Consider the following 23,871-nt stretch of genomic DNA (forward strand, 5'->3'; position numbering starts at 1 on the left):
CTTCCCAGCTCCTGGGTCCTTGAGTAACTATGTGGAACAGAACTCCCCCACTAATCTGCCCTGGACATGCAGAGTATGAAATAACATTTTGTTTTTTTTTTTTGTGCTCTGTTTTTTAGGAGTTATTTGTTATGACAGCATATCCTATCCTCCCCTGTCTGACAGAGAGCAACTGTACAATTTTGGCAGGCTGTAGAAGACTTGTCATTTTTCTAATCTCAAGGGAGCTACAGTGTCAATCATGGGAGATGCCATCTCATTTGGAACATTCTAACATTACAAAGGAAGAAGCTATGTACTTTTATATGTTTTATAGATAACACATCTTCTAGTCTGAGTGTAGTAGTGCTCAGATTAGATGGCAGTCTCCATGGAATATTTTTGATTTCTGGAATTTTATATATAATAATCCCTCCCAAATTTTAAAGATATCTTCTTTACCTTAAGGATTCATTACCTTCCAAATGCAAATGTTTTGGGGAGGGAGAATATTTTATGCCTTATCAGTCATTTATACCTTAGTGAATAAGATGCGTAATGAATTAATTATAGAATTTTCTAAAAATAGTTTTAGACAGTGGCAAAGTAGGGAGATAATACAGCATTATGGCACCTGTCTGGCAAAAGGGAGAAGGACATAGAGGTTGCATGTTAAAGACAAATTTTGCCTACTTCATAATTTTCAGAAGGGTTGGCTCTTTATTTAATACTCCAGTGTATGCCATGATTAAACATAAGCTCTAGAGAAATCTTAAATCCCTCATAGAAGAATTAAATTATATTAATGCCTTACAGGTTTCTAGAGACTCTTTGTTCTTCAAAAGTGAGTTGTTGGGGACAGAAAAACTTAGGAAAGTAATTTGATTCTCTTCATTGAATTTACCCATTTCTCACAGAGCAATGATAAGTTCATGCACTGTTGCTGACATGGGTGGATTAATAAATCGATGTTTCTAAAGTTCATTAAAGTAAAGAACATTTTAGAAGTGGAAAAGCACTGCTATTGCAATTGTATAGTGATATGCAGATTATACATGTGTTCCACAGCCCTCATGCCTGGTGTGCTTCTGGTTAAGGACATAATAACTTTTATAGAATAAAACTTAAGTGCAGTTTTAAAAGATATTTTTAAAGTTTACAAACATAATATTGCCAGTATGCTAGTGAGATAATAAAAATCGAGATAAGTTTCAGTATTAGTAACATGAACTCCTGCATGTTAGATGATCTGTAGTTCTTAAATGATAAGGAAATTCAAGATCAGATTTGACATTTAGGGTTTATCTTAAAGTACTGTTCAGCCTAAGTCTGGAGCTATCACCTAAAAACAGGAAACATTCACTTTCTAACTTTTGTACTTCTCTAAACTAGTAATGAAATCAGACTTTCAAATAATCAATATCGATAATTTGCTAAGTGACTTCATTATGATATTAATCTCTCTAAAAGTACAATTCATATTCATGAGTGACAGATAAATTCCAGTTCTATATACTCACATCTGATTTTATTTGCTTGTTTCCTATGATAGTAATGATCTTGGACTTTTTTTCCAAACTTCTTCGAAAAGATACATCTTTTCCTTTGATTTATTTGATTCCTTTTTAAGAGAAGCTAGGTTTCTTCAGTGTTTAACAGATTGGAAGGTTTTCATGTTGGTAAGATTAAAGGCATACTTATGGGCATAAAGGCCCTCAAAATCCCAGTAGTATATATATAAAATCAATTGCAAATAAAAGGATTTTTAATAATAACCTTTTATATTTGAGACTTCTGTAAAAGTAATCTGAATAACAACAAATGTATTGTTTTTCTTTTTTGAAGGGCTAATAGTCTATCTTCTTGTCTGCTTTTCACTTAACTATAGATCTGCTTTTTCATTCCATTTCCAAAAGTGCATTAGCTGCCATTTGGCAAGCCACAATTTTTTCCTGTGTGGTCTGTTAATATTTTTTAACTTAAACATTATTTAACTTAGATGTTATCTATTATTGATTACCTTAGTGCCCCAAAATATGTTTGACTTTGGAAACCAAACAATCTCTGCTTTCATGGAGTTTATCATTTCAATATCCTATTTCCTCCCAAAATCAGATGCAAAAAAATAATCTTTTTATTTCTTACTTCGTATTTGTTTATTTCATATATTACCCCATTAGATTACTGTTTTTTTTTGTCTTTAAACCATACATAATTTATCTTCCAAAATATATCCCAATCACCATTTCAGTGAATAAAAGCTTGTCTTCCAACAGTCTTCAAGGGAAGTTTTGTCAGAGGGCTGCCCTCAGCATGAGAGTCCATTTTGCTCATGTGTAGCTCAGGCAAGATGCATGATTTTTTAAAACACAAAGGCAAGATATATTTAAACATAACATTTGCATGAAATTTCAGTAATTGACATGAATGCTTTGCTTTATTCATATTGTTTTCAAAATAGGTAAAATAAGCAAATGGTATAACCTATAGAATAAATGCAAATTTTCACAGCACAAATTATGGGAACAAAGTAGTATCTTGAGATTTTTAAAAATTTTATTCAATATATAAAATGAGACTTCTTTAGACGCTTCATTTGCAATGTCAGTAAGTGAGAAAATAGCACTCACGTCCTTTAAAAATTCAGATCAAACTGGGTTAGGAAAACAATCAAAATTAGAAATATTATGAGTTGAATTATATATCTCCTATCTACATAGGAAGATAAAATATTCTTGGACAAGATAAATATTATCCGGGAGTCACTTTGAAAACATAATTATATTTATTCTTTAAATTATATGTAAGGAAAATGTGATTACATGAAATATGGGAAATTTAATGGCCTTAAGTAAAAACTCAAAATCTTAAATGAAGCCGCATTTCTTAAAAACTGAAAATTGATGCATGTCAGTTTGTTGAGAAAATGTTAACTGTGAGACTAAATATGCTACTACAGTAAATGTGGGAGCTTAGTCCATTTTGATAACAACTATATACTGCTTGTGTATATTCTGAGAAGAATTAATTACGGGCCAATAATAGAATAAATGAGAGCTTTTACTGTGGTCACATAACTGCGATGGAGTAGTTTTGTTGGAGTGTTATTTCTTAAATTGGTGGCATATTTCAGATAAAGAAAGGAAGTTCCCTTACTTGAAACTGCTGTGTCATTTCTTCTTCCTTAACTGAAATTCCAACCAACTTTCAGGAAATGCCCTAATGAGCCACTTCTCTTTTCTCTTCCCTCAACTAAGTGGATTCCAGCCAGCCCAAGTTATTCATAATCAGATCGTTTACTTTGGTTGTCTCTTTTGGCATGGTGCTTATGTTTTGGGAAGAGGGATTATAATTTGGTGCTGTTTGTAGAGGTGATAACACTGATAGAATCCAATCATTGCTGGTAGGTAACTAAACTGGCAGGTTAATTTTCTGTACTTTAAACAAACTCTGAAGATGTCTAATCAATACCTATTTTACTTTGATATGTGTGACTTTCTTATAATTATGATTTCATTTGCATGATCACTACTGGCTATCAGGATATTAGAGTAGTCAAGTTGGGATTTGCTGTAATTTGGATAAAATATATATGAAATTCTATTAATGTCTTATTTTCATCAAGATGGAGAAATCACTGTTTTAGTTCATGATAACCAAAGCAATTTCTTCTTCCAGTTTAACATTCTTAGATATTTACTAAATTAGAACCTGATTTAACACTTTATTGTAACTTATATGTTATTTTTTGAGTAAATGTTAATTTTTGTTTATATTTTAGCAATATATTTTTCATTGGCTTTATGAGTACTGTTCATAGCAGAAATAACGCCAGCTAGTACTTTAGCATATGTTATTTTTCCAGAGTTAAAAATTATGCTTCTTTTTTTAAAATGACGTTTTGGATTCAGAAAGTTTGCATAGGAGATGTTAAGTAGCCCAAAGCAATAACTTTTTATAGTAACAGTTTTCAATTATAATAATTAGAATTAGAGTAGAGACTTGAAGAATATACATATATCTGTATATGTATATGCACATACATATGCACATATATTTTATATGTATTTATTTAGATGGATTATAATCTCTTATTTTAATATTGTTTTAAAATGTTTCATTGGAAATAGACATTTTGAGGAATATAAACCTTAGGTAATCTTTAATTCATTTTAGGTAACTAATTAGTAACTTATTTACTAGAAACTTTATTTAACCTTAAGAGATTTTAAAATAACCTCATGATTCTTCTCTGTTCAGAAACTATGAACAACAAAGCAGAGTGAAACAGAATGTTGGGTTCATTATCAAGATTAATCAATTTTGTTTCACTTCTGCTTTAGATGAATCTGAGCATAGTTTATACTTTTCAGTAGCTTTGGAATTAATACTACATCTTTTACTTTTTTGGTGAAAACTATCTTAAAGAAGCCAAATTTGTGATTTCCACTTTAAGAATAAAAAAAAAAGATATATTTCATGTATGTGTGTGTGTGTGTATATATATATATATATGTATTTCATGTTGTCTATTTTAGTCTTAATTATTATTATTATTATCGTTATTTTAATTTTCAGTTTCTTTCCAAAGCAGTAGAATAGTTCAATGTATGAGTAATTTTGTTGAACTGAAACTTGAAGCTAATGTCAAAAAATGAAATGAGCTAGAAAATGTTTCTTAAAAGTCAGCTTAATTGTAATGATTGTTGTAAGTTATAGATTGCCAAAACAATTATGAGGTATTTAAATATGATTCAGGTTTCTAGCATAAATGAAATTTCCAGAAATTGTGGTAATTAACACAGTGGAAATGGAAAATAATTTTGAAAACAGTAGTTTGAATAGTTAAAAAGAAGAAATAAAGAAAGGAGAAACAAAAAAAGAGAAATATTGTTAAACAATGGTTTCAAATAACTAATGAAATCTGATTCAAAAGGAATGGTGATAGATATAGATAAAATAATAATCATATTATATGCATGAAGATGCAATCATTCAATTCTTTATAAATCGATGTACTAATAAAATTATCTGAAATCAACTAGACATGCCATATTCTTCATGGAGATAAATTTAATTAATTCTTATAGTAAAAAATATTAGATTAAACAATGGAATGATAGTAGACCCAGAGAGGTAATGTTTACAAATAGCAGATTGCAAATTTTATACTATTTGTCAAAACAAAACAAACATATAGTGCAAAATATAGTTTAAAAAAATACATAGTTCTTGTGCAAGTTTTACTGATTATGTTTACTAAGGTTAGAAAGAAGAGTCTGTGAGGCATAGAGCAGAGGATGTATGAGGAAGGTAGGAAGAATCATATGTGTCCTCCAAAACGTAACTTGTAAGGAGGGAGAACTTAACAGTAATCTTAACAGTAGAAAATATAAGAAAAAAACTAAAATACAGAAATGTTCCTTATTTTATAGAGTTGTGAATTAAGGAATCTGTGGGGTGGGGTATAAGGCTGGGATGTAGGTGTTTGGAGATATACCCGCACTTGGCAGGTATTACTTTGCCTATGAAAGCTTAGAGGAGGATAGGTAATTTTGTGATTCCGTTAAATTGCATTTATTGCAGTTTAGAAATTCTCGGCCACTTACTCATAAACAAAAAAAGAATATGAGAATTCTTTGAGAATTACAGGTAGTTTATGTTAAGCCTTAGGAAAATTGGAGGAATCTTTATTATGGAAAAGTGAAATAGTAAGATAGGTTTTATGGAATTTTGTCAGGTGACCATTTTAAGAATAGATTGGTTAAAGAGAGGAAGTCCTTATTCCAGATTCTGTAATTGCTCTCAGAATAGAGTAGAAGGTTGAGCCTAATGATCTTGAAGACCCATTAGATTGCTTTTTTTTTTTTTTATCTCCAGGTTTGAAATAGGTGAAAATTCAAAAATAAGACTAAAAAGATAGTTTAAAAGTATGGGTTTAGGAAGTAGAAATTGAATTTTAATAGGGATTCCCATGCCTCCTTATATTCATTCCTAAGAATTACCATAGAAGACTATTTCCAAATCATCTCTTGCCTTTCCTGAAACACAGCCTGAGTAATAGAACAAATTGTGATTCACTTTCTAGTTTCTTCCACTGAGCCAAAGAATCCTTCCATCCCTCCCTTTGTTCCTTTCTTTATTTCTTGTGGTGTAAACATGTTTCCAATACAGAATTTCATGTGCACATGAACAATTAAGTTTAAAAGATATTCAGCTTCCTTTGATCTATTTCCATTCAGATGAGAATTCGAACCAGAGCTCTCTATCTGTTCAATCAGATATTTTGCTATAACCTCTTCCCCATCTTGGTTAAAAGTCATTCTCTCAAACATCTTTCCCTACTCCCCCCAAATCAATACCTACTATATTGAAAACCTGATGGGTAATGATCTCAGCTAGTGTCTGTAGGGAATTCCTTGGCAGCTAAGATGTTTACAGTCTGCTCCCTTTGGTCCCACACAAATTCAAATGGACTTGAAAGTGCTGAACCATCTGAGGTCTGCAACAGTTTTGTAAGCAGCATTTTCTCATCACCCGACTTTAAGTTCTGGTAAACTTTTAATGTTTTTCTCCACTTAGTCAATCGCTTTTCTTCTTCTAGAGCTTATTGTCCTTCACATGTGCAAGACACTTTTCACATGATGGATGATTTGCTCTTTCCATCAAAATCATAACTACCATTGAAGATTTTTCCCATAAGCACTTACTTCTTTACTTTCTCTCTGCTCTCAAATTTTAAAACATCTTTTATTTTATTGTAAACAATGATTTTTTCTTATTAACCTTTTGAACGCATTGTGACATGTAGGGTTATATAGTGTTTGAAAAATTGAGCATATCCATTTAAATGAAGAAATAAACCAGGGAGTGAGTCTGCCCAGTGAGCTGACTGATGACACCATCCTCTGGAGAAGGTAGAAAATGTGTGATTTTGCCTTCTAAGTTGAAGGTGTTTAAGTAGAGGAGTATACCTGGTGCTATACTAGGTTTGAGAATAAGATGCGTGAGCTATGTTACCTATCAATGAGCAGTTGAGGCATTTCAATAATTAATCACACTGCAAAGTGTTATAATAAAAGTACATATAAATTTACTATGAGTCTGGGGTTTTGCAAGGTATTCAAAGAGATGAAAAATAATTAGCTATTCTCAGGGCAGGCAAAAAGAGGAGAAAGGCATTGGACCAAAACTAGCATTCGCAGAGTTGTGAAAAGTATGGCACATTCAGGGTTCTTCATTACAGTGTGGGATCATTGTAGGGAATAACATAGAATGGGGCTGGAGAGTTAAGATAGGGGCAGATCATAAGAGCTATGCTTTTAAGGGTCATAAGATTTTAGCAAGGGAAAGTAGCTTGATCTGATTGCATTTTAGCAGGATATCTCTGGCCATTTGGGACAAATACTGGAGGGATGAAAGACTAGAGTCATCAATTCTAGATTTTGTTTATAGAATGCTCTTGATTCTGTTTTAGGAGAACAAGGACAAACATCTGTTTCTCGATAATACTTTGTAAGTAGTTGTACTTCTGGAAAGAATAGAAGACAAAGACAAGTGTTTTGTTAAAAATATGATATAACCTACTTCATAAGAAAATCAAAGGTGGTGGACTGCTATTTTTCACTGTTGAAATAACCACTTAAACTGAACATGGATTAGCTCCCAACCAGTGGGCCAAACAAATGTTTGCAAGTGATTCAGTGATTTCTTTGTGGTTGCTTGGTTTGGTGCTGATAGAACACACTGTGAAATAGGAAGTCGATTCAGCATTTTTAGCTTGCTACTAACTTGCCATGTGACTATGAATAAGTCTCTCTCTCTCTCTCTCTCCCTCCCTCTTTCTTTTTCTCATGCACACATGCATGCGTGTGTGTGCGTGTGCGTGTGCGTGTGCGTGTGTGTGTGTGTGTGTGTGTGTTTCCTAACTATTTTAATTTGTGGTGAGTGGAAGGGACCAGGACTGAGTGTGAAGGGTGAGGGGTCTGGTAGTGGTAAAGTTTAGGTTTCCTGTTCCTGAAGAGTAGTTCCGAATTTAGTCCTGGGGTATCAAACTTATATTAGATGTGGGAGCTCTAAGATTAGAAATCCAGCTCAGATCCCAAAGATAGGACCTCTCTCTTTCTTCCTTTGGGATCCATAATCTCACGTTTTGGAAAGATTTTTAGAGTATGAGACATAACCATAGGCTACTATTTCACACATCTGGCCTTTTTCCTCTCAATATCTTCTCCCAAAAACAGCCTTAGAGAACTCTGCCTTAGGACAGAGCTCTCAGAGCAAAATGAAGTATAGGATGAAGCAACTCTGCATAATTTGAGAAGTAATCTTTAATTTATCTTTTCTTCATAGGTACTCTCTACTTTTCTATATGTTCTAATAATGTATTGCCAATTAATTTGCAATTCTATTTATTTGAACATAAAATACTAAGTGTATTAAACTATCTAAATTCACTTATATTCAGTCCTATTGAACATATCCATTGAAATGTATGACTAACTTTTATTAGTTGCTTAGGAAGTATTTGTCTAAAGACAAAACAAATGACAACAATAACAAAATAGCAAGCAAAGATATTCCAGACTACACTAGGAAAAGGAGGGAATTTGTAAAATAAAGGCATAAGTTAAAATATTAAGTCCTCTACTGAGGGATAAATGGGAGTCGGTAAATGTTAACTAATCTGCTTGAGTAGCAGTCACCTTAGAAGAGTTTTAATGAGTATTGATATCAGCTATATTACACAAAATCTTTTCTCTTCTCTTTTCTTCACCAGTTGATAATAGCTAACATTGATTGAGCTCTCATCTGGTACAACAAGGCTTTACATGTATCACCTCATTTGAGCCTGACAATACCTTCGAGGCAAGTGCTGTTAACTTTATTGTTAAGAAGAGAAAAGTGAGGTTTACAAAGGATAAGTAACTTTCCCAAGGTGACCAGAGAGTAAGTGACGCAGCAGGAACTTTAATCGAGGTCTGCACGGTGCTTAGAGATAGGTAAATTATATAATTTTTTTTCAATCACTTTTAAATTTAAGTTTTATCTTTGTCATTCTATTTCATTCATTTTGAACAAATACCCATCTCTATAGCAGAGAAGGGGAGACAGTGCAAGGGCAAAGGTTTGGGGAAATCAGAAAGCATAGCCTTACTAAAAATGGTTCCTAGACTTACATATGGATAACGAGGTCTTTGACTGTATTAGATTTGCAAAAATAGCAGTTGCAGAAGTAACTAGGGACCAGAATAGGTGGCTCTGTTTCATAAAGGAAAGGGGCAAAGTGAAGAGACTCATTAATGTTGAAACAGTAGATGGATAACCAGTGACAAATATCAAGTAGATTTGCTTCAGTTTGGTCAGAGAAAGGTCATTGATTATTTTTGGTTAAACCGGTTCACAGAGGCCAGGTCTCCACTAAAAAAGGGAATTAATTGCTTCCATTCCCCACTAATTGCCTCAACATTTCCCTTTGCTTTGTCATTGGAGATTTGGTCAGAGAGACAAAAAGTCAAAAGTCAAAGTTTGATGGAATCTACATAAAAAGGAAATCTGAGGAGACCAAATTATGGCATTTGGTGTAATAATGATAATGATATTTAGCATTTTTTCCTGGGAGTGCTGTGGATTTTTAGAGACCTTTTCAATCTTTAATCAGACTGTAGGGCACATTTAAGAGAGTTCACTGTTTTTATTTCCATCTAGAGGATAAGGCATCACAGAGAGATGAACTGACCTAGGGCAAGTCTCCTGAGATGTTAATCCTGCGCGTTGGATTATACCCTACTATGTTGAGTTTTAGCTAAAAGCCTGGGCTCGTCCCAGAGGTATCCCTCATTCATGCTCCTTCGAAGTCTTTAGGCTTTTTGTACATTATTGTCTGAGATTACTACTTCTATCAATGACAATAAAATCAACCAAGGAAACAACTCAAAAGGTTTTAATGTTATAACAATTGCTTTGTTCGTAGGCTATTTATTGATGCTCCAGCCATCTTCAATTAGCAAGACATTCTATTTTGTACTTATTGAATTAACCAGTCTCTGAAATCCTTTATAGCTCTAGGTCCTTTGGAATATGTGAGTTTTATATTTCAGACTTGTTTATTTTGGGTTTTTTTTTGGAACCCAAAGTGGCAATTTAGAAAGTGGAAAAAACATGGGCTCTGGATATGATAGGCCAGTGTTCAATCATTTTGGCCTCTCTGACTTACTTGTAAATACATTCAGGGGCCCAATAAACAATTTTTTTAGGGTTCCAAATCTGTAATATCAACTACCCTTCATTGCTAGAAGAATCAAAAGTATGTTATTATTAATTAAACAAGTATTATATTACAAATTCTTAGAAACATGGTGAATTAGAATAAACATAGGTTTTAAAGTAAGATGGTTAGGTTTCAAAACAAACTCTGTCATAACTAGCTGTTTGACCCCAGAAAACTTATGTAATTTGATTAAAACTCAGTTTCTTCATGTAAATCTGACATACTTCATTGGGTTTCATGGTTATTAAATGTAAAAGTGAGAGGAAAGCAGCTAGCTCAATGCCTGCATAGACAGGTACCTAGATATTTTAACCATATACTTATTAGTATTGTTATTAGAAATTATAGAAATATTAAATGATAAAACTTTTAATTAGAGCAAGACCAAGCAGACATAAGATGTTAGTATAAAAGAAGTCTGGTACTTTATAAAAAATACTTTGTTTGAGTAAGATGCTCTCACAGTTATGGTGAATTTGAGCCAGACCATCTTCCTCTGGTCAGATGCCTCTCTACAGCAAGTCTTTCTTATCCTACCCTATTGAAAGGGCCATGCTCACATTAAGTCATTTAATAATAAGAATAGTCCTAGGAATTGAGTAATATTCTTACAGATAATACAGATAAGAGTATTTACATCCTGGGAGAGAAAAATTTGGTCCAAAGGCACAAAACTTGTCAGTGAAAAGCTCAAGTTTGAAGCCAGGTAGGATAATTCCCAAACCTGCAATCCTAACTGTGCTCTACCAATACTTTTGAAACAACAGATTGCAATTCAAAATTGCTATATGTACAAGCTGAGTAATGAAATCACCCTCATTCTCATTTTTAAATCATTTAAATGGATTATTAAAACTTATGTTTTTTTCAGACAAAAATGGCTATTCACCCTAAAAATAGAAAACCATTATAAACAGTGACACCTATGTCATCAAACCCTATACTGTGATTTTTCTAAGTGTTTTAATTAATCTCAAAGAGCTCATGCCTCAGTCCTCTAACCAAGAAACCTTAGAAGCTATGTATATGGGTCCTTCTGGCTCCTATGGTGTTTTTCTTTTATCTGCCCCTCCCCCTTGCCTCCCCTCTCAAGCTCTCAGGCAGGCCCAGAATGCATATTTTTCTTCTGTGCTGAAGCTGAGGACCAACTATGAAGAGAGCCCTAATTGTTAAACTAGTTGCTCACAACTTTTTTGGCTTGTTTCTCTTTTGTTTTAAAAATTATTTTTCAATTACAGTCGACATTCAATATTGTTTTATATTAGTTTCAGGTGTACAGCGTAGTGTGTAGACATTTATATAATTTATGAAGTGATTCCTAACTTGTTTCTTTTAAACAATTTAACTTAATAAAAGTCCTGTCAAATATATAAACAGGGCACGCCTACTAAAATAGGAAGAAGTAAGACTGTGTGTATACATGGAAAACCTGGTTTGACTGTTTTGATTAATTTGACTGCCCAAGTCAGTCAAGAAGTAATCACCAGTTAAGCAAACCATTTTGACAGATTTTTGGCCCACTGTGACTGCTTATTTGACTGGCTTGCCTGTCAGGTTTAAGTGGTTGGATTGACTGGAGACACTCTAACTAGAAAATTTAACTTTGGAGAACGTAGGTGTCTGTATACCAGAATCTACTTTAAATAACATTATTTGAAATCTGTAAGTATTTTTCTGAGACCAGTGAGAGAAGTTTGAAAGTGACACATTGCAGAATTTGACTTTCTAGAATGAGATGTCTTGCTGCTTGCTAGAGCTGGCAATATATTTATAGGCTGAAAAACAATCACATTTTCCCCAATGTATATACAGAGTTCAATAAGATTGAAACCCTACTCTAACTTGTCCAAGTCCTAATAAGGCATCGTATTCTCTTACTCTTCTGAAGGGCTGATGACAGATGTATGACAGCAAATGACCTTAGATATCAGTTTACCAATTCAGTCATTAATGACTTGTGGTAAGACAAAGTTGACCTTGCCACTAATAATACTCTAAGAAAAAGAATTCATGAAAGAAAGAAACAAAACAAAACAAAACACCAAACAAAACCTTTGCTGAGGCAAGAGAATCAGATTGACATTATTATTTGAGCTGCTTTTCAAAAGCAAGCCCCTTTGTATATCTGTGCTTATGTTCCTTTAGGAAATTTACTTTGAAATAAACTTCCGGATTTGAGTAAGACAAAAAAACACCATAAAGACACAGAGGATGGTTTATGCTCACATTTATGGGGAGAACATAACAGTTATTGTCTGCTGTAAGCACATTGTAATAAGATCTGGTTTATGTTGGTTGAATATCCCAGTACATTTACACCGAGAATTTGAAATATCTTATTATTGTTTGAAAGACATTCATGTACTGCTTTCCAACACTCCTAAAATTCTAACTTTTCCCATGGAAGCATTTTCTAGATGTTCAGGATTTAGATGCTATCTTATGTACATTTATTAAATAGATTCAGTGTTAAGACTAGAAAAAAATTAGGGCCAGAGTTTCAGTAATGAATAACATGATGACACTTCTTAAAATAGTTTGTTTAATAGTCATATTTTCTCTTGTGTTAGAGTCGCTTGATGTATCATTCTATTTTTTTAATTATGTGATTAATAGATGGAAAAGTAGCTTACTTTAGCTTTGCTTTCAAAGTTTATGCTTTCTAGTCATTTTATGATGAAGTGTTTTTAGTAATAAAGCCCTTTGATCTCAGTAAAAATGAAAAGTAAATTAAATATCACAGTTTGAAGAATGCTATAGAGAGTCCATCAGGGTATATGTTTAAATTTTATATGTTCTCTACATTTTGGAATCATTACTAATAATGTTTTAATGATCATCTTGATGCTTCAAATCTTTTACACATTTAGGATTATTTCCTTAGGCTATAAAAATGTACAAATATATTTGTCTGGTAGTGATTCATACTGGTGCCTGCTACATTTTTCCCTCTTCAGTATTAAAAATATTTGTTGCTTTGAAAAGCGAGCAGCTTCATTTTAATAATCACTTCAGATGAAGAACAAAGACTCGGTAGTGAGACTAGTTAGGATTTGAACTTTTGCTTTTCTTCAGAGCTCCTTAACCCATCCTTTATCTCCTCTTTATGTGTAATGCATAGAGAACAAGGCTATTCATTTACCTCACCGGTTTGTTTGTGAGGGTTACATGCAACCAGGTGCGTAGTGCTCTAATGTCTGCCTGACACAAAGCAAACTTTTTTACTTATCAGCAATGTATGCCATTATTATCAGTATGATTATTAACATAGTTCTCACTTTAAAAAGAGCACCAGAATAGAGATAAGCAGGTGTGAATTGATTTTTAACTCTGTGCTGCTTCAATAACTTGCTTAACATCTCTGCATCTTAGCTCATTAACAAAATATGTCAAATAAGGGATCGTAATCATAAGGAATCAAGTAAGAGATAATAAGAGAGGTTAATAGATAAAAAAATGTGTTCTATAAATTGTAAAATGCTGTATAAAACAGATTATACTAGATCTCATTCATTCCATTCATCATTGTCTTTGGATTCCATGCCAGTTGTCTGCTTGCCCTATAATCTGTGGCTGCATATTTAAAAATTCAGTTTCAATGACAAAGAAGCCTCACACAAACTGTGACACTGGTAAAAATTATTAAAATGGTAAAAATGTTTAGAAATCAAATTACTTATGCCACCCATCACTGCTTTTTAAGTCTAATGGAAACATCATATTTAAAGTTCAGAAAATGACCCTTTGTCATTGTAAAGTATTCTGTAAGTAGTAAGGAAGACGATTAAAACCATGTTTGATGCTGCAATTTTTGGAGATAATTTTCCATTAATAAAAGGAAACATGGTTTAAAGACAAACATGTGTTTCCAATAAATCTTGTATGGTAGAATTTTTGCCACCATCAAGCAAAGTGATCAGTGTTAACAAGCATGGATATTTATGAGAATTTTGAATGGTTTCCTAAGGTAGAGGATTAGTTAGCAATGGAAAGGAAAAATGTAAAAGTCAGTAGAGGAAGGCATGGTACACTTTGTTTCCCAGGTTCAGGAACTTTTAGAAGACAAACCAATGTCCTAGCCTGAGACCAAAGCTCTCCACCTTCCAGTTCTCTTGCTTTCACACTCTTTATATCTTCTCTTTGGTCAGATTGAATCTTCTAATCCAGTGGCTATTCCACTTTTTTTCACCTTTTAGCCTTTGCTCTGTTTCATATCCAGTGATTACCTAAGTAATTCCAGTCAGTTCTCACAAATAGAGTCATAGAGTCTCTTCTTTCCCTATTGTTGTTATACCTGACCATCCTTGACCAGTGCAGCCTCTCAGCTCAGCCTCCAGCTGTTGTCAAGGAAGACAGTCCCAGGACATCATGCAAATTTGGATGTTTACAAATTAGTGATCTTTAATTTTGGCCAGGCCTTCCGCCCAGTTGACATAATTCTAGCCCATTGTCTCCATTCCATTTGGTAGATTTTGTATACTACTTTTCTTATCTCCTTTGCCCACACTCTCAGCAGATGAATTTGCCTATAACTTCACTGAGAAAATCTAATTTAAAAAGAAGAAATTTTCTACTCACTTCCTAGAAATCTAAAAATACTTTTATCAAAGTACATTCTCTTTTTTCTCCTATTACATAGAAAGAGAATATTTCTGCCAAAATGATTTCCTTTGCTTTAGATCCCTCTCATCTGTTTTTTTAGTCACCTATTTAATCAGTTATTTTTTGCTTGTATCTCTTACTTCTTCTTAATTACATGTTACCCTCTATATGTAAACATGGTGAAGTCTCCCCACTTACACACACACAAACACACACACACACACACACACACACACACACACACACACACAAATACTCTCATGTATTAACCCTAGAGACATCTATAACAACTAAAGTCTCTGAAGATTTCTCTGTTTATGGTCAACCCTCCTGAATTTTTAAAAGCAGATTAAGAGTGTGAAGTCCGAAACCAGATTTCCTAGGTTCAAACCTTGGCACTATTAGTTGTGTGGCCTTTAGTGTATTCTTTTTGCCTCAGTGTTTTCATTGTTAAAACTGGAATAGAAATAGTCTCTACTCCATAAGAGTAGAAATAGTTCTTGGCATATAGTAGCACCCAGTGTGGCCAGAAGACATTATAACTAGGTCCTGAGAGGTGAGAGTCAGTCCTTTAAAAAACCCAAGGAAAGCATTCCAGGCAGGGAGAAAAGCTCTGTGGTGGTGGAGAGATAGTGCTTGGCTTATTACAGTAATTGAAGAAAAAAGTCCAGTGTGACTAAACCACAGTGAATATGAAGCAGAGATATATGAGATGAAGTTAGACACGTAGGGAACTACCTATCTAACTTGTAGGCCATAATAAAGAAATTGGTTTTTATTCTATATGAAATGAGAAGCAACTGAAGGCTATATGAGGAACAGCTGAAGAGAGAAATGGAAGGAGCTGGAAAATTAGTAGCAGAGGACTCACAGTAAGGGATGATTGTGTCTTGAACTAGATCTCTGGTAATAGAAATTAAGATGAAAGCTTGAGACACTTGAGAGCTAGTATGGACAGGGTAGATTATATGTTGTTGGTGAGGGAAATAACAGGTGAAAGAAAGACTATCCTGTTTCTGAGTTGATAAATTGGATGAATGATGATGCCGCTAACTGATTTGGAAAAAACTGTAGAGAAATTGGTTTTGTGGGGGTATAATCATGATATTTGTTCATGTAAATTTTGAGATATTTGTTATTTGTGAGGTCTCTCTCCTCTCTCTGTATCAGTGTCTTTCTCGCTAATATATATATAAAGCTGGTCCTTCTACAAAGAGAAAAAATTTGAGATTTATGTTTTTTTAATATTTAAATGGTATTTATAACTGTGGAAATATGATATTATTCTCATAGATGGTAAAGAGGAGAAAGTGCCTAGTGCTGAGTCTTGTGGCACCTCCAAATCACTTTCGAAGTCGTTGCATTCCAGTGTCCATCCTCATAGGCAGTTCTGGAGCGGAAATGAAAATTGGGTAGCCTTTAGCATATAGGTGGTATTCAAAAACATGGGCACAGATGAGATCCTCCTCTGGGAGATTGTAGAGAGAGAGGAGAAAGTGCCTAGTGCTAAACCCTGAGGTCTCCTCATTTACAATTCACAATGTCCCTCTAGTCCCTGCAGGATGACTTCCATTCTCACCAAGTCCCTGAGATCATTCTCCTGAGGATCACAAGTGACCCAATTATTTTCCAGTCTGCTGGCAATCTCTTCTGCTCTTTCTCTTTTCTCTTCCCTGTGGTATTGGACTTTTGTTAACCAGTTTTTTTTTTTCTTGAAACTCTATCCCACATTGTCTTTGTCATATTACTCTGTACTAATTTATCTTATACTTTTCTGGGATTCTTTTAGTCTTTCCTGTGCATTACATGTTGATGTCTTCGGAGTTCTTTACTTGGCATTTTATCTTCTTAATTCTAATTCTTCTAAAACTCCAATTCATGACTTTACCTAAAACCTTAATTCAATGACTTCTAAGCTGGCCACAAAACCAGTATCTCTAAATCCACACATCTAGCTGTTTACTAGGTTTCCCTCTTGGATGTTCCACAGACACTCTGATTTCATTGTCTGATGTTGAAATGATCTTTGCTTCAATACTTTTACCCCTACTTTTATTCCTTATTTTGATAAATGCAATTTTCTCCACCTTTCCCCATTTCAAACTGAAGCATTATCTATTCCTTCTCCTTCACCACATGTATAAATCAATCAGAAGTCCTATACACATATTTTGTTTAATTCCTCTGCATTATGTATAATATTTGACCTAATTTTCTAGTACCGAATACTATTACCCCAGCTAGGGTCACCTATTCTTCTCTCCTAGAACATTGCCAAAACTCTTAAGTGTTCTTCTTGTGCTCAGTCTGGTCATTCAATAATTTAGTCATTGTATTATTGCCTTAGAGATATTCTAAAATACTAGGTGATCATTTTACTATCCTACGAAAAGCTTCACGTAGCACATCAGAGTTATAAGAGCAAAGCTTAGGGTAATATTTATTCCTCTTTATAAGCTGGCTTCTGTCTAGTTTTCTATTTTAATCTGTCCTCATCTATACTTTTTTCAGATCATATTGACAGAGAGAGTGAGAAGGAGAAAAAGAGGAAAGAAAGAAAGAAAGAAAGAAAGAAAGAAAGAAAGAAAGAAAGAAAGAAAGAAAGAAAGAAAGAAAGAAGAAAGAAAGAAGAACTAAAAGAAAGAAAGAAGAAGACGCCTGAAAGAAAGAGAAAGAAAAGGAGGAAGTAATGAACGAAGGACAAATGACCCTCCCTACCTCACCTCCATCCCTCACTCCCTCCTCCTCCCTCCCTCCCCTCCTCCATCCCCCTCCCTCTCCCTCTCTCCTCCCTTCTTTCCTTACTCCTGCCTTCCTATCATTCATTCCTTCCATCCAGGCACTTCATTACGGACGACTTTTTTTTATCTTTTATAATTTCTGTTAGTGGAGCATTTTAGGAACAATAAGTTAAAGGCATTAAATTTAGGGAACTGATCTCTGTTAGGATTTTCCTTGAATGACTTCAGCTATGATGGGGAAATCCCATAGTACTAGTATTTCCGTGCAGGGTGTTTCTGAAAAGCCATCAACAAAATCCTTAATGCTATAAGTATGAGAAAATAAAACTTGAAATTAATAAGGAGTATATTCTAGTTTCCTATTGCTGCTGTAATAAAATTCCACAAACTTAGTGACTTAAAACAACACATATTTACAATCTTATAGCTCAAGGGGACAGAGTGTGAAATCATTTTCATGACTAAAATCAATGTGTCAGCAGAATTTAGTTTCTTTTGGGACGTTCCAGGGGATAATCTGTTTCCTTGCCTTTTCCAGCTTCTTGAGGCTGCCCACATTCTTTGGCTCAATATTCATCACTGTGACATCTGCTTCCATAGTGACACCTTTTTCTGTTTGATTCTGGCCCTCTTGCCTCCCTTTTATAAGGACCCTCTCTTGAGATTACAAAGGGCCCATCCAGATAATTCAAGATAATTCCCCCATCTCAAACTTCTTAATTTAATCACACCCACGAAGCCCCTTTTGTAGTGTAAGCTTATATATTCACAGGTTCTGAGGGTTAAGATGTGGACATCTTTGGTGAAGGAGGCACTATTTTACCTACTACAGAATAATTAAATAATTGGTAAAAGCTTAACAAGGCTAAAACAATATATTTTATAATATATTTTTATTTTCCTCTTTTAGTTTTCAATGAAAAAATTTTACTTTAGTTGATTAGTCTGCTCAGATTAGTATAGTAAATAGAATATAAATTAAAAATATTAAATAGAATAGTCATGATATTTATGTAGAACAAGTAAGGCTGACAGTATTTTCTGCCTTCTCTATCTCTTCTCCTTATCCATGATCTTTTCTCTCTTGTGAAAATGTTAGGAAAGAAACATTAAGATTATGGTAAAGAATATAATAATAAATTAAAGTTTATCCTGGGGAAGAGAGCTAGGACTCTTGAGAACAGTATGTATTTAATACGTAGACCTAGAGACTAAAGTGGAACAAAGCACCTTAAAGACATCTAGAGTTAATATTTTTTGATAGTAGATTTCAATTATAGTATTGTTCCATACTATATGGAGAACTCAGATGTATGATGGTTACAAAACAGACTAAGTGAAATAAAATAAAACAAAAGCAGAATTATAAGTGAATCAAATCAAACTCTACTAAGAGTAGGTAAGCAACTCCAGAGGTTTTTCTACCAGAGTCAGTTGATTCATAATTATTTTGGGATAAAGGACATATTTTTTCCTAATGGTTGGCTCTGGAGTTACAGTTTATTATCCTTGTGAGCTGATAAATAACTTGCAGTTGAAACCACTTGCAATCGAAAGATGAAAAGTTGTTTACTTTTTGCCTATGTGATTGTGAGCAAGTCTGATAACCTGTTTAGGCTTCAGTTTCTTTATCTACAAAGTGAGTATAAAAGTCCTTACTCAAATCACTGGACCGTTTGATTCAACTTGTGACTGTGGCTACTGTTATTTTGCATTCTGAACTTTCAACTAGCCCATATGGTCCTGTGATTGGTCTCCTTGAATTAAAATTTAATGGCTATGTACTTTCTATAACCATAAAAAACTTAAAATGGAAGTATATTTCTTTGATTCTAAAAGAACATTGTTTTTCAATGACAAGGGTATGGTGAAACTACAACAATTATATAACTGAAGGCCTTTCCTACAAGGAGGCATAATTACTTGAATAATTTAATTAATGTGAATAATGTAATAACAGTTGCATTTAGGACATAGAGAGTAGACAATAATCATATTTACTAGTTAAGTAAAACGAAGAATATATAAATTTTACCTTCCCCCTGAAATGCTAGTAATAACTACAAAATTTGAGTGATAGAAATATACTTATGAAATAGTCATTTTCTTCAGTTTGTCAGTCAAAATGAATAATTTCAGTCTCATTTTTAGCTAGATTATTTTAATATTTAACTATCTAAAATGCCCCAATCATATTCTTTAGAAAATGGTTAGACTAGAATACTGCAGTTCTAATGATGACATTCTATTATGATAAAAATGACTTCATTAATTGATGATCATATATCAACTCAAAGTAGAGGAAAGATTTTAAAAGTTTTCAAGTCTAACATATAGTGAAATTGTTTGAATTATTTAGGATTTTTTTCAGGAATAAACATTTATGATCCTTTTATTCATACAGAACTATTTAAATTTCTGTGTTATAAATTCAACTATATTAAGTGACCAGTTCATTTCTTTTATAAGTTCTGCCTATGTTAATAACATATTAATATTATCCCAAATCTAACCATCAAGATATAGTTAAAAATGTATTTGTAACAGAATGATATAAGAGACGGCAAATATTATAGGGAGGTTTGGGTTTTTATCCCTGATGTTCTTATTTATGGCTTTGGTTATATTTTAGAACATGTAAATTTTTGAAAAATGCATTGATCACTTTCAAAGATATTTGAAATACGACCTTTTAAAGAAGTCAGTCTTGTTTTTCCTTTATTCTCTGCATCCTTGAAAGAACACTCAAAACTGCATAACGAAAATGATTTCAAAAGGTCACAATACTAAGGATGAAAAATAATACATTTAAGCATTACATGAGAGTTTTGTTTTAAGTTGAAAGTAACGGTGAAATATAAAGTGTCATCTAAACACAATTGTTGATTTCTGAAGCAAAATGTCTTTTGCTTTATAAAAGTCTTCCTAATAAATATTAATGTTTAAGCATTAATGCAGCCAGATAAACATTTTTTTCTGAAAAGAAACAAGGCATTTTAATGAATCTAGTTGTAGTAATTAACTCACATATTTCCATAATTACAGGAAACAATTGAATTTTATGAGAAAATTCTAAAAAGCATATAAACTGTAGTATTAACTTATTTAAATATAACCGTAAGCACTAAATGTAAATTTGCTTGTAATTTCAAAATATAACATTACACATGGACAAGTTATTCTTAGGAAAAATACATCTTTCATTCACTGATTTTTTTTTTCTGAATTGGAAAGGAGATGTTCTCATTTTATTATTTCTTCATATGTTATCAAGAGATAGCATATGATCAATTGAATTTTAATTTTTGATACATTGTACTTTTTGAAAAAAAGCAATTAAATGTTGTACTTGTGTTTCTTAAAACTAATTGTGAAGGACCATTTCAGTTTTTATTTATGCTATTATAAGGTTAAATAAGATAATATATGCAAAGCATATAGCATAGTCTTTTCTACATGCTCTTCGCCCAATAGATAAAAAGAGGTACGAAATCTATTATCCAAAAATTTAGAGCTAAATGTGTTTCAGAATTCCCGATATTTTTGAATTTGAAAGGTAATATGGTATGTGTGTGTGTGTGTGTATGTATATATATATATATATATATATATATATATATATATATATATATATATAATTTATTCGCCGATACTTCCCCAGAGGAGTCAAGGACAGCATTCATAATTAAATACATTAATATGTCTGCAGCAATGCATAAAGATATCTAGTATAAGCAGGATAAAAAAATTATAAATAATCTTATTCATTTTATGTTTGATTTTGCCACCAAATGGGCATGCACCAATTTTTTCTTATTTTCAGAACTTTGTGGTTTTGGAATTTCAGTTAAGAGGTTAAGGAGTGATAACATGAGAGTCGTAATGTAGTTGGACTAGGAAAATAATGCATTATTTATATCAAATGGATAAGTGATTAATTTTGGAAATAGGGCAAAAAAATAATTATTTAATTAAGGAGGATTTACCTGACAATTTAACATACACAAATTTTAAATAAACATTTTTCAAAATTTACAAAAACAAATCAATGGGACTTAGGAGAAAACAGAGTTTAGCATCAGAATAGATTTCCCTATATGTAAATTAAAATTTAGGAGTCTGGCATGTTCAGTCTAGGCCCTTTCCTCTTATAATTCTGTATATCCTCCAATGATCATCTTATCAGTCAGTTATTACCTAAGTATAGACATTGTGGAAAGTTTATCTATAGTCCATACCTTACTTTTGAATTTCAGGCTCATATATCCAGCTGCCTACTTCACATACTCTCTTGGACATCTTCTAAACATCACAAACTCAATGCTTTCAAACTAGACTTATAATTCTGCCCTTCCACCCTTTCCTCAGAAGTACCTAAACCAAAACCAAAGAGAAACAACCCAGGCTTCTTTGAGAAGGGTGTCACTATCCATTTAGTCACTTAAGCCAGAAACTCAGGAGTCATCTCTTAATTCATTTCTAACATCCGTCGAATCCAGTTGCTTGTTTCCATGTGACCACCTTACCTTGGTTATAGGACCATAGTTCAAGCAGCCCTTGTTTGTCTCCTGGATGCTCTTTTTGCCCCTCTAAAATTTATCCAACGAAACTACTATGTTCCCTTTCTGTGATAAAGAAAATAAGACAGCTTTATATAACTAGAGGATTGCATCAACTGGTTCTAAAGGCCAGCCTTATAACAAACCATAATAACTCTGTTCTAGTCCCATTATCTCCTTTCAGTGCATTTTTCTCATCTCGTTTCCTCCCACCAGGGTCTTAGCACATTCTGCTCCATCTCCTTGGAATCTTTTTTTCTATACTCTTTCTCTAGTTCCTATCATCCTTCAGATTCAGCTCTACCATTCCTCCCTCAAAGAAGTTACCCTTAACTTTTGTTTAGATAATTTTTTCTACATACTCAGTCATGTGTATCTCTCCTTTTGATTACTTATAGCACTTAAAAATTTACATTCATTTGTGTGATTTTTTAATATTAAAACCTGTCTCTTTCATCTCTTCATGAGCTGTATGAGAATAGAAACTGCTAAGCATCTTTACCTACCCAAGTGGCTAGCATATATAGGCATATGTATATTTGTTAAGCAAATGAATGAATCAGTGAAATGAGTAGCAGAAACTGACTTTCATTTGAACGATTCATGCACATTTTATTTAGGTCTTTCTGCTGATTTTATGACACATTTCATTTTCATAGGGTTTATTACATTGTGTTATAATGGCATGTTTAATTATCTGTCTCTCCTATTAGATTGTGAACTCTTTGAGGACTGGGTTATGTCTATTTTGTTCACAATTTTATCTCCAGAGCTAATTACAATAGCGTAAAACCTGGTTGTGTGGTAGGCACTCAAAAATATTTATAGAATTAATAAATGCCAAACCTGTGAACACGACGTGAAATATATTTTAAAGTATTGTGGCTTAAATTTCCTGAATGTTTTATATTAATTTATTTTGGCTATTGATGATGTTGTCAATTGACTGTAGTGTGTTCATAGCTGTTGTATTGTTTTAAAGCCAACATGAGGTGGTCAGTCTCTGATGTGATTCTTAAGTGATATTCATGGCTCAAAAACTCCAAATTTACATACTCTTAAAAAGTAGATTGGATTAAATTAACCACAGTTATTGATGGCTTATCTAAGTTTTAAAAGGCATAAAATGGTAATTTTACTGAGATACTAACATAAACAAAACAAATCAGTTTAGTAGATAGAGCTGGATTAATTGTAAGAGAAGCTTAGACTTTATCATGTAAATATGAATGTTCATGGAGTGCAAGCACTTTTACTGCCAGAACACTATTGAATTTGGAAGGCTCTGATTAAGAATATTCATGTCTCTTTAAAGTCTTTTAAGTGTGAGTCACTCCTCAAAGACACGCCATTGATATTATTCAAATTCAAATGATTGAGACTGAAGGAATATGTTACAATCACATTTTATATTATTATCTATCAAATAGCTTTGGATTATATAATACTCAGTTAAAATATGCTGACAGTTATTTCAGAAACCTAAGTAAAACTTTTGATGAACTGGGTCATACTTTGTTCAGTAGTTATATCTCAATCAGACAACTCGACTATATAATTTTAGGTTTGATCAAGATGAGATTTATGGATATATCATATTCGAAGACCGCTGTGAAGAAAGTAATGTTTGAAAAAAAATGAGTTATTAATCTTTACTACAGAACATTAACAAATGTCATATGGTTTTTATGAGTAGATACCTAGGAGGTAGTAGATTCAT

The 23,871-nt window shown here is 33.0% G+C and overlaps 1 protein-coding gene across 8 annotated transcripts in view; it reads left to right on the forward strand.

Moving 5' to 3' along the window:
- The window catches only part of TFEC (transcription factor EC), a 185,724-nt gene that overhangs the window by 98,214 nt on the left and 63,639 nt on the right, over positions 1–23,871 (forward strand). The window contains exon 1 of one of the 8 annotated variants that reach the window (XM_036231018.1): positions 2,932–3,382. The exons of the other annotated variants lie outside the window; for them this stretch is intronic. The gene's annotated coding sequence lies outside the window, so the exon portion shown is untranslated. Of the gene's footprint in view, positions 1–2,931; positions 3,383–23,871 lie in introns of those variants that run through there. 8 annotated transcript variants of the gene reach the window in all.

This window comes from Rousettus aegyptiacus, unplaced genomic scaffold, assembly GCF_014176215.1.
Source record: "Rousettus aegyptiacus isolate mRouAeg1 unplaced genomic scaffold, mRouAeg1.p scaffold_m13_p_13, whole genome shotgun sequence".
Taxonomy (NCBI): domain Eukaryota; kingdom Metazoa; phylum Chordata; class Mammalia; order Chiroptera; family Pteropodidae; genus Rousettus; species Rousettus aegyptiacus.